Here is a 12,642-nt window from a genome sequence, read left to right as displayed (position 1 = left end):
TTCACAGAATCACAGAATCACCAAGGTTGGAAGAGACCTCAAAGATCATCGAGTCCAACCTGTCACCACAGACCTCATGACTAAACTATGGCACCAAGTGCCATATCCAATCCCCTCTTGAACACCTCCAGGGATGGTGACTCCACCACCTCTCTGGGCAGCACGTTCCAATGGCTAACAACTCTATGTGTGGAACTTTCTCCTCACCTCAAGCCTAAACTTCCCCTGGTGCAGCTTGAGACTGTGTCCTCTTGTTCTGGTGCTGGTTGCCTGGTGGAAGAGACCAATCCCCTCCTAGCTACAACCACCATTCAGGTAGTTGTAGAGAGCAATGAGGTCTCCCCTGAGCCTCCTCTTCTCCAGGCTAAACAACCCCAGCTCCCTCAGCCTCTCCTCATAGGGCTGTGCTCCAAACCCCTCCCCAGCCTCATTGCCCTTCTCTGGACACATTCAAGAGTCTCAATGTCCTGCTTAAACTGAGGGGCCCAGAACTGGGCACAGGACTCAAGGGGTGGCCTAACCAGTGCTGAGTACAGGGGCACAATGACTTCCCTGCTCCTGCTGGCCACACTGTTCCTGATGCACACCTATGTCACTCCTTTTCAGTGACAGTAAAAGAAAAAAGTGGAAGGGGAGAAAGGAAAGATAAGGAAAAGAGTAAATATTTTTCACTTTTAAAATTTTAAAACAAATAAAGCACTTTCCATAGAAAAGTTTAGGAGTTTAAGATTTTTGTGGAAAACAAAAAGGACAATTTCCACAAGTGTTTAAAATTCTGCCTATAGAAAATACCCCTTTTTAGGTTTTTGGTTTGGTTTGGTTTGGGTTGCTTTTTGTGGTTTCTTTTTATATGAAGTCAGGACTCTGCACTGCATTGTCTTCAGAGAGCATCATGGTGACTATCTGGTGTCTTGACATGAATTCTAGGCCACTCTTTATCCATAACAATCCTACAGCTCCAGATGTTATAAATGCTTGGGTGGCTCCTCCCAAGGACTGGGCTCTGTGTGGTCCTTCCCAGGAATGATATGAGAACATACTGTCAGAGTAAATAGCTGAAAGGTCTCTTTCACTGAGAGAGTTAAAAATCACTGCCCACTCATACCTCTCTGTGGCTTGCTTCCCCATTTCCATTAAATCTCCTGGTGTTAGGCATCACTTACATGCCAAGATCAGACTCTCTGTAAAGAGTGTAGATGATCCTCTGGGGTGCACACCCCTGAAATGATGCCATGACCAAATTCAGCCCTGCTACCAGCAAGTCCTTGGAGGTCCTGTTTTTGGCACTGCTTGGAGATGCTCAGATACATCAGTGATGAGTTCAGCTTGCAAGGAGTTGTATGATTCCTTGGTCAGCACACTCTGCTGAGGGTGGAATTGGGAGTGACAGCAAGCAGGTCACTGGTCCTTCCTGAGTGCCAGGCTGTATGGAAGCCTTATATATCTAAGGGCTTAGGTAGTATGAGAGTAGACTTAGAGCATTCATGTCTCCCCAGTGCATATGTTCATATCACCTGCAGCTATACTCCTTTCAATAAACCCCCAAGACTCAGAGAGGCTGAATTGCTGTAGGCCTCCTAGGTCCATTCAGTCAGATGCAATTTATCACTTAACCTTTTTAAGCAAGCATATAGGTTCCCATCCTTGGCTTAATTTTCTCATTCTGAGAACTGCTGAGCAGAAAGGTCCAGTGGTGTGAAACACCACAGAGCAGAGGCCATATGAGTGGTTCTGATATGGTTTGGTTTTTTTCTTGAGAAAGGGAACAACCTGAAATTGGCAATGCAGTCCAGGAGGCACGGGGTGTGTAGTCTTCCATAAGTCTGCTGCACTGCCAGGTTAACAGAGAGGATGGCACAGCTGCCTGCTCTGCTGTGTTCATTACCATTGCTTCCTGAAAGGTTGTCTCTGTTCCAGAAGGAGCCTTCCAGACCACTGCCTGATCATCAGAAAGTAGGTAGGAGTGGCTGAGGTTCCTGAGCAGAATTATTACATTTTCCAGTATGACTGTGGCAGGGAGGTCATTGTGCCCCAGCACTGGTTAGGCCACCCCTTGAGTCCTGTGTCCAGTTCTGGGCCCCTCAGTTTAAGAAGGACATGGAGATTCCTGAACGTGTCCAGAGAAGGACAACGAGGCTGGGGAGAGGCCTTGAGCACAGCCCTATGAGGAGAGGCTGAGGGAGCTGGGGTTGCCTAGCCTGGAGATGTGGAGGCTCGGGGGAGACCTTTTTGCCCTCTACAACTACCTGAAAGGAGGTTGTAGCCAGGTGTGGGTTGGTCTCTTCTCCCAGGCAACCAGCACCAGAACCAGAGGACACAGTCTCAAGCTGCGCCAGGGGAGGTTTAGGCTTGAGGTGAGGAGAAAGTTCTTCACAGAAAGAGTTGTTAGCCATTGGAATGTGCTGCCCAGGGAGGTGGTGGAGTCACCGTCCCTGGAGGTGTTCAAAAGGGGATTGGATGTGGCACTTGGCGCCATGGTTTAGTAGTCATGAGGTGTTGGGTGACAGGTTGGACTTGATGATCTCTGAGGTCTTTTCCAACCTTATTGATTCTATGATTCTATGATTCCACCCAGAAATCCTGGTCAGTGGAACAGCACACAGAAAGACCATCTTCCCCTGTGTTCGCATCCAGGACTCCAGCCGCTTTGGAAACATGCGATTGAGCCATATGCACAGTTCAAAGTCGTCCTGGCCTGTATGAGGAACAGTGTGACCAGCAGGACCAGAGAAGTGATTGTCCTGTTGTACTCAACACTGGTGAGGCTACACCTTGAGTACTGTGTGTCCCTCACTACAAGAGAGACATTGAGGTACTAGGTGAGGTCCAGAGAAGGGCAATGAAGCTGGTGAAGGGTCTGGAGAACAGGTCTTATGAGAACAGCTGAGGGAACTAGGATTGATTAGTCTGCAGGAAAGGAGGCTGAGGGGAGACTTCGCTGCTCTCTACAACTGCCTGGAAGGAGGTTGTAGTGAAGTGGCTGTTGGTCTCTTCTCCCTAGTTACAAATGCTAGAACAATAGGAAAAGGTCTCAAGTTCCACCAGAGAAGGTTTAGATTGGATGTTAAAAGAAAAATCTTCACTGAAAGGGTTATCAAATGCTGTAACAGTCTGCCCAGGAAGGTGGTTGAACCACCATACCTGGAGGTGCTTAAAAGACACATAGATGTAGTGCTAAGGCACATGGTTTAATACCACACTTGGTAGAGTTAGATAATGGTTGGACTCAATGATCTTAAAAGGTCTTTTCCAACCAAAACAAGTCTATGATTCTAAGAAATGCTGCATGTCCCCAGGCCCTGACTCTCCCACAGGAAATTACAGCCGTTCCCAATCTGGCTGAGTGAAACAGTCCCAGCAATGGGTTGGTCCCAGCAGCTGAACTGTTTTGGAAATCTAGACTAAAATTCCAAAAATACAGTGATAGCCAGCAGTTGAATCTTCAGCTGCATGGCTTTCTTCTAGGCTCACTGGCATCCCTGAGAGGTTTCCCACTGATTTCAGTGAATTTTGTTTCAGCTAAAACAAAGTATAAAGTGTTTGTGCTGACATGGTAGCCTTATCCCATCCAGCCTTAGATACTTAAAGTCTCATCAACTGCTGCAGTCAATTAGGGGAATGTGCCATTCCAGAGGGTAAGTGAAATTGTATCCCTTTCTGTCGGCAGTAGGTTGGCATGAGAACAACAGTTCAGGTCTTTTAGTTAAGTGCCTTGAATTAGGCACTCCTCTTGTGTGGTCTCAAGCGGTTAATTTTCTCCACCTTTTGGCAGCTCTGAGATAAGGACAGTCACATTTTCTCGTGTGTCTCTTGGAAGCTCTAAGATAAGGTCCATTTTATCTCCTCATGTACAAAACCAGTTGGAGGTCTTTGAAAATAAAGCTTTATATAAGTACAAGGAATTATTATACTTCAAGCAAAGCAAACACACTCTGTCAAAGGAAGCCCCACGCATTGCCTTTTGCCTTCACCAGTCACAGTCCCTCTCTTCTCCTACAACCACATTACCAACTGTCAGTTCATGAGCATCCTAACCATTGTTCATTCATATTAATTTCAGCTCCAACTAGTGTTCAGTCTAGGGGCTAAGAGCTTTCTGCAAGATTGGTTTCAAGTAGTTATGCAAAGAAAGGCCAGTGGGCAATGAGCCTATTTCTCTTCTGGTAGCTTTTGTTATACTTCAGATGTGAAACCCACTGATGGCATGGAGGCTGAATTGATTTTCTGACTGGCCTTGTTCACTGATATGGAAACCTCCTCTCCTAAAATGAATCAGAACAAACCTTTATGACATTATCCCATGATCCAGACAGTGACTTTGCATTTGGCCACAAGAAGAGAGGCATTAATTTTTTTCCCCCTTTTTTCTTTTTTTTTTTTTTTTTTGGCTTTTTGCTTTTTCCTGACTTTGCTTTTGGCCACAAAAGGAGAGGCATGTTTTTCTCCTTTTTTATTTTTTCTTTTCTTTTTCCTGACTTTGCATTTGGCCACAAGAAGAGAGGCATTTCCCCCCCCCTTTTTTTTTTAAATTCTCTTTTTTTTTTTTTTTTTCCTGACTGCATTTATCATAGAATCATGGAATCAGTCAGGGTGGGAAGGGACCACAAGGATCATCGAGTTCCAACCCCCCTGCCGTGAGCAGGGACACCCCACACTGGATCAGGCTGGCCAGAGCCTCATCCTCCCTGGGCTTAAACACCTCCAGGGACGCTGCCCCAACCACCTCCCTGGACAACCCATTCCAGGGCTTCACCACTCTCATGGTGAAGAACTTCCTCCTCATGTCCAGCCTGAATCTCCCCACCTCCAGCTTCATTCCATTCCCCCTAGTCCTATCACTACCTGAGATCCTGAGAAGTCCCTCCCCAGCCTTCTTGTAGCCCCCTTCAGATACTGGAAGGCCACAATGAGGTCACCTCAGAGCCTTCTCTTCTCCAGACTGAACAGCCCCAACTCTTTCAGTCTGTCCTCACAGGAGAGGTGCTCCAGCCCTCTGACCATCCTCGTGGCCCTTCTCTGGACACCTTCCAGCACCTCCATATCCCTCTTGTAATGGCCACAAGAAGAGAGGTATTTCTCCCCCTTTTTTCTTTTTTTCTTTATTATTTTTTCCCCCTGACTTTGCCTCTTGCCACAAGAAGAGAGGCATTCTCTTTTCTTTTTCCTTTTAAGCTACATGGAACTGGGACTGGTTCAGGCAGTGACTCTCTTTAAAAGATTCAACAAACGATACAGAGTTATGACTGAAGGAACTTTGAGTTTCCCTGTGGATTACCAGATCAGGCAGCCTTGTCTAATCCTTGTGCTATCTTTTAAAATTGGGACACTTCTAATTTTTTAAAATTTTCTGCCAATATCCTTGTTGAAAGCCATCATTGCAGTAGCTGCCAGGTGGGGAGGCAAATGCCTCCCTCCATTTGTCTAGGGGAATAAATGAGTGGGATCACACAGGAATAAACTGAATCTTCCAGATGAGGCTCTCTACAACTACCTGAAGGGAGGTTGTAGCCAGGTGGGGGTTGGTCTCTTCTCCCAGGCAACCAGCACCAGAACAAGAGGACACAGTCTCAAGCTGCTCCAGGGGAGGTTTAGGCTGGATGTTAAGAAGAAATTCTTCATAGAGAGAGTGACTGGCCATTGGAATGTGCTGCCCAGGGAGATGGTGGAGTCACCATCCCTGGAGGTGTTTAGGTGGAGACTGGATGGGGTGCTGGGTGCCATGGTTTAGTTGATTAGATTGGTGTTGGGTGATAGGATGGACACAATGATCTTGAAGGTCTCTTCCAACCTGGTCTTTTCTTTTCTTTTCTTTTCTTTTCTTTTCTTTTCTTTTCTTTTCTTTTCTTTTCTTTTCTTTTCTTTTCTTTTCTTTTCTTTTCTTTTCTTTTCTTTTCTTTTCTTTTCTTTTCTTTTCTTTTCTTTTCTTTTCTTTTCTTTTCTTTTCTTTTCTTTTTTTCTTTTCTTTTCTTTTCTTTTCTTTTCTTTTCTTTTCTTTTCTTTTCTTTTCTTTTCTTTTCTTTTCTTTTCTTTTCTTTTCTTTTCTTTTCTTTTCTTTTCTTTTCTTTTCTTTTCTTTTTTCTTTTCTATCCTATCCTATCCTATCCTATCCTATCCTATCCTATCCTATCCTATCCTATCCTATCGTACCCTACCCTACCCTACCCTACCCTACCCTACCCTACCCTACCCTACCCTATCCTATCCTATCCTATCCTATCCTATCCTATCCTATCCTATCCTATCCTATCCTATTCTAAAACACTGTGAATTGGTGAGTTAAATCTCACAAATCCATCCTGGGTTAGTGCTAAGTTTCTTTCACTGGTGGAGGGCAAAGAGAGATAGGCACAGAAAGAAGCGAAAGGCATCTTCAGCTTGGATATTCCTCCTTGAAGAACAAAAGGAGTGAAGGTGTGACCTGTAAACAGTGGTTTATTCAAAGTGATGCCATCTTTCCATTGATGTCCTCAGTCATTACTAACATCATGACTGGAATAACGCTCAGGAGTGATGCATCAGTCTGTTCAACACTTTGCCTTCTGCTGTCAGTTTCGAGTTACTTGGTTTTGGTTCAGAGATTACAAAGTGAGAAAGAGCCAGTGATACTATTAGTCTGAGCTCCTGTATAATCTGGACTGCAGGAGCACACTGAATGGCTTTTTCTTGGAAATACAGAGAAACCTTACACAAAATGGTTAATTACTCTCACTTCTGAAAAATCATGTGGGTTTTCTTCCTGGTCAGGAAGGATTTGTTCAATTTCAGTTCTCTCTCATTGCTTTATTTATTTGTCTGCCAGTTTGAACAGCCCTCTGTTTATTGAGCCCGGTTTTACATCTGCACTGAGAGACTGTGATCAAGTCAACTCTTTACCTGACTGTCATTCAAGCAGATTGAGTTCCTGGAGTCTTTCACTGTGAAGCATGCTTTCTAGTCCTTTAATCAGCCCAGCTTCTCGTCTCTGTACTTCTTCCAATTTGTTATCAACCTTCTGGGATTATTCACAAATAACCTTTTCATTAGTCAAGCCGTTCTTCAGATGCTTGAATAATATTTGCCTGATGAATTTACAGTAAGCTTCCCATTGGTTCATTATATTATTTGTGAGTTGTTAACATGAACAGCTGCAGAGGTCTCTTCTCCTGCAGCTCCACTGGCCATAGAAGACATTTGCATGTGTTGTTAGTCCTTCTGGACAAGCCACTGTACCATCTGCCATCAATCCCAGCTAAGCCACTGTGAGACACCAACATACTAATGTGTAAAAATGTTCCCATGCCTCAGGATGGAAAGGGACATAAACCCCATCCACTCCTGGGTTAGCTCAGCCCTTCTTGTTTCCTGCAGATTGACAGATTTCTGCAAGAGGATATTATTATATGTCAACCATACTCCTGAACTGGAGAACTCCTGAAAGAGTGTACCACCCAAAAAAGCTTCCCAAGTGGCTGTTTCAATTTCCTGTGTCAAGTTTGGCCACAACAACCCCATGCAGTGCTACAGGCTGGGGTCAGAGTGGCTGGAGAGCAGCCAGGCAGAAAGGGACTTGGGGGTACTGGTAGATAGTAGGCTGAACATCAGCCAGCAGTGTGCCCAGGTGGCCAAAAGGGCCAATGGGATCCTGGCCTGCATCAGGAACAGGTCATTCTGTCCCTGTACTCAGCACTGGTTAGGCCACCCCTTGAGTCCTGTGTCCAGTTCTGGGCCCCTCAGTTTAGGAAAGATGTTGAGTTGCTGGAAGGTGTCCAAAAAAGGACAACAAAGCTGGGGAGGGGTTTGGAGCACAGCCCTGTGAGGAGAGGCTGAGGGAGCTGGGGTTGCTTAGCCTGGAGAAGAGGAGGCTCAGGGAAGACCTTATTGCTCTCTACAACTACCTGAAGGGAGGTTGTAGCCAGGTGAGGGTTGGTCTCTTTTCCCAGGCAACCAGCACCAGAACAAGAGGACACAGTCTCAAGCTGCACCAGGGGAAGTTTAGGCTGGATGTTAGGAAGAAGTTCTTCCCAGACAGAGAGATTGGCCATTGGAATGTGCTGCCCAGGGAGGTGGTGGAGTCACCATCACTGGAGGTGTTTAAGAGAGGACTGGATGGGGTGATTGGTGCCATGGTTTAGTTGATTAGATGGTGTTGGATGATAGGTTGGACTTGATGATCTCAAAGGTCTTTTCCAACCTGGTTCATTCTATTCTATTCTATTCTATTCTATTCTATCCTATCCTATCCTATCCTATCCTATCCTATCCTATCCTATCCTATCCTATCCTGAAGTGTTTTCTAACCTATCAGTCCAGGTGATTTGTCTCCATTACCAGGCTCTGTAGTGAATGATTGACATACTGGGGTCTTTGTGAACAAGCAAAGGGCTGGTAAGAGTTCTGGGGAAAGATTCAACAGCATAGAAGGCCATTCTCTCTTGAGAATCTCATCAATCATGTTCATCTATACAACAATAACACAAATTATAGCTCAGCAGGGTATCAAGTCTCTTCTTAATTACAGATAAACCTGACTCCCTTCTCCTTGGCTAAAATGTTTTGCTCATTTGCTCATTCACTGCAGTGAAACAGACTGTGGAACTTCCCCTTTAGCTTTTCATTAGAAAGCCACTCGTTCAGTTTCATGGTCTAGGTTTCAGCTGAACTCTCATTTCTTGCCTGTGCATAGTTCCATCAAAAACACAGCTTGGTGAAGAAATAGCCCCCTTTCCTATCCTCCCTGACCCTACTTAACCAGCTCTGCAGTTGTTGTGTATGCTTTTGATCTCTGAATCCAATGAGGTAATGCAGCCTAAACGCTCTTCCATGTTACATGATATTCAAATCCCAGCAAGCTCCGAGTGAAAACCAGGCTGTTGGGAAAGCTCACATCCTTAGCTACCACTCTCTCTCTGCAGTTTTGGACCATTGCAAGCAGCACTCAGTGCCATAAGTATCCTTTAAAAGAAAAAAAAAAAAAGCCACATTCAGCTAGAAGTTCAGAAAGCCATCTCTAGGCTTTGATCTTGAGCCAAAGCCAAAGCCAACCTCCTTTGTCTCCCAGACCTTCTGTTTTGCTTTGACAAACACAAATGTTCTTCTTTCTGTTCCACCTTCTTACCTCCCCCCATCCCAAGATTTTGGCCAGGAGTCTGCAACTTTTATCATCCCTGTAGGACAAAGTGTGTATGAACTTCTGCTTCAAATGTCACCAGGACAATGCTGGACCAAGGAAAGTAGGCAGGCAAAGCCTAGGTAATTTGGCCTCAAAGGTTAAGACAATGGTCTTTCCTGCTGTTGTTTTCTTCTCCCTCACCGCAGGAGCTGGTGCTGTGACTGTCCTGGTGGCTAAAAATGCCTCAGCCCCAGTGAAAGGGAAGGGCCATAGCAGACATCTGGGCAAAGGAAGCAGTGGTTAGTTAACCAAGTGCAGCCACAAATTAAGTTTTGGGGGAGGGAACTGCAAATAACAAGCTATCTCCAGATGTTCTACATGCCATCTACTGGACCTAAGCTTGTAAATCTGTAAGATGGGGCAGATGGCACTAAAGAACCAGAGAAGATGAGCTTCCACACTCTCCAAGTATTTCCTCTAAAAGATGGTCTCTCCCTTGCCTTTTCTGATCTCTGGGCTTTGTTATCAGTGTCCTCAACTGCACTCTGCAGAAACCTTTCATATAGCCGAAAGCTGACAACAGGGCAAGGCAGAGGGCATTCAGGATTTCCCTGTAACAGTCTCTCTTGAATTGCTTTTTAGAAGGAAAATACATCAGAGCCCTGAAAGTACAGGCTTTTTAATGTGGAAATGCTGAGTCTGCCCCTCCTCTGCCAGAGTCTGCACAAGCCAACGAGGAGAGGCTGAGGGAGCTGGGGTTGTTTAGCCTGGAGAAGAGGAGGCTCGGGGGAGACCTTCTTGCTGTCTACAACTACCTGAAGGGAGGTTGTAGCCAGGAGGGGGTTGGTCTCTTCTCCCAGGCAACCAGCACCAGAACAAGAGGACACAGTCTCAAGCTGAGCCAGCGGAAGTTTAGGCTCGAGATGAGGAGAAAGTTCTTCACTGAGAGAGTCATTCACCATTGGAATGTGCTGCCCAGGGAGGTGGTGGAGTCACCATCCCTGGAGGTGTTCAAGAGGGGATTGGACATGGCATTTGGTGCCATGCTTTAGTCATGAGGTCTGTGGTTACAGGTTAGACTTGATGATCTTTGATGTCTCTTCCAACCTTGGCGATACTGTGATTCTGTGATTCTGTGATGTGATACTGAGCAAGTAAGGCATGTATTTAAATACATCCCCTTGTTTGGGATGCTCCAGCTTCAAATATAATGGCCTGTGGTTAAGAAGTGCTGTACAACCTTTAGACTCATTAGTTTCAAAATATTGGATGGTCAGCTCTTCTGGAGATCTCCATGCCTTTGTTTCTTAGCCTGTGAGGAAACTTTGGAAGTGATGACAGTAATGGTGAGCCATTTATCCTGGGTAGGGAAGGCAGAGAATTCTGTGATTCATTACCATCCTACTTATCCCAAAGAAGTGCAAGTCACTGCTAGTGAGCTGTAAGTCCTTAGGAACTTTGTGTGCCCTGGATATGACAGAACTGAGGAAGGCAGAATTGAGAGGTACTCTTGAAATACTTCCACAAACCTCTCTGTATGTCTGAGCTTTTCCAGCTTGCTTGCTTGGAAAACATCCTGCACAGCTCATCAGCAAATGACATCAAAGGAAAAGAGAAGACACCATAATACTGAGGCAAGGCAAATGGTCTTTCATACTTCTTAAGTGCCACTGGGGACAAAACATTATCATTACAAAAAATGCTTTGTCTAAACCCTTTCCTAACATGTATGATACATCCCCTACGCCATTTGTGTTCCAGTTCTTCCCTAAAGCTTTGGCACAGGGATTTGGGCAGGAGTTCAAGTACCTGGCAGCTGGAACCATGCCCCTGCTAAGCCACCTAAAAACTCACATTCCAGGCCTCCCCTCATGGAGAAGAGTCTTGGTCCCATAACTGAGCTTCAGCATCCTGAGTACAAAGCCTGTCAGGTTGCATTGTTAACGAGTGAGGAAATAAAGTGCCTCTAATTATTCTGTGAAGAGCTTAGCTGGAATTTTACAGGAAAGAAGCTTTGTCAACAGATTATAAGAATCCTGAGCCAGGGTTCCCAGGTTTTATTTTTGGTTCTGCCCCTCATTCATTGAGTGCCCCTGAATGAATGTTATATCTTTGCCCCCCACCTGCAGAGGGACCTTGACAGGCTGGACAGATGGGCAGAGTCCAAGGGCATGACACTTAACACATCTAAGTGCTGGGTTCTACACACTGGCTACAACAACCCCATGCAGTGCTACAGGCTGGGGTCAGAGTGGCTGGAGAGCAGCCAGGTAGTAAGGGACCTGGGAGTACTGGTTGATAGTAGACTGAATATGAGCCAGCAGTGTGCCCAGGTGGCCAAGAAGGCCAATGGCATCCTGGCCTGGATCAGGAACAGTGTGGCCAGCAGGAGCAGGGAAGTCATTGTGCCCCTGGACTCAGCACTGGTTAGGTCACACCTGGAGTCCTGTGTCCAGTTCTGGGCCCCTCAGTTTAGGAAAGATGTTGAGTTGCTGGAAGGTGTCCAGAGAAGGGCAACAAAGCTGGGGAGGGGTCTGGAGCACAGCCCTGTGAGGAGAGGCTGAGGGAGCTGGGGTTGCTTAGGCTGGAGAAGAGGAGGCTCAGGGGAGACCTCATTGCTGTCTCCAACTACCTGAAGGGAGGTTGTAGCCAGGTGGGGGTTGGTCTCTTCTCTCAGGCAACCAGCACCAGAACAAGAGGACACAATCTCAAGCTGTGCCAGGGGAGGTTTAGGCTGGATGTTAGGATGAAATTCTACCCAGAAAGAGAGATTGGCCATTGGAATGGGCTGCCCAGGGAGGTGGTGGAGTCACCATCCCTGGAGGTGTTTAGCTTCTCACTTTTAAATCTGGTGTGGGCTTAAATTCACATGGAAAAAAAATAAACAAAAAACCATCACACTGGAGGTGTTCAGGAAGAGACTGGATGGGGTGCTGGCTGCCATGGTTTAGTTGATTAGATGGTGTTGGATGATAGGTTGGACTTGATGATCTCAAAGGTCTTTTCCAACATGGTTCATTCTATTCTCTTCTATTCTGTAAAAAGGGTGATGATATGGAGACTTGTGAACTCCTGTGCAGTCACAGCCTAAAAGCCAGTCAGCATGGTAGTGAAGCAAACTTGTGTCTTAGAGTTACATGTGCTCTGGTTCTTCTCCACTTTATTGTTTTCCATTTTACCTTTGATTTTATCTTTTTTGAAAGCAACCATCTTTGTCCTTACATCTCACTCCAGGCATGAGGCAAATGAGTCTCTGCATTTGAATCATGGTTACTTCTAGCTGTTAAGTCATTCTCTAAAGTTTTTCCTTCCCCTTACTTCAAAAGGAGCTCTAATCTTTTTAACCTCTGCTTTCTCCAGTAATGTCAAACATATGGTGTACAGGAGATATGGACCCTGGGAAGCTCGTGGATTGAGAGAATGGACAAGAGTGAGACACTCCAGGAGAACAGGACTGGCTCCATGCCTGGCCTGCATAGGCTTATCAACATAAGCAGTATGAATCTCAGGCACTATTCACACTGTAGATCTAGGCTTTAAACTTAAACCAGATC

Source organism: Dryobates pubescens, chromosome 6 (genome assembly GCF_014839835.1).
Source record: "Dryobates pubescens isolate bDryPub1 chromosome 6, bDryPub1.pri, whole genome shotgun sequence".
In the NCBI taxonomy this organism is placed as follows: Eukaryota; Metazoa; Chordata; class Aves; order Piciformes; family Picidae; genus Dryobates; species Dryobates pubescens.
This window is presented reverse-complemented; position numbering follows the sequence as displayed.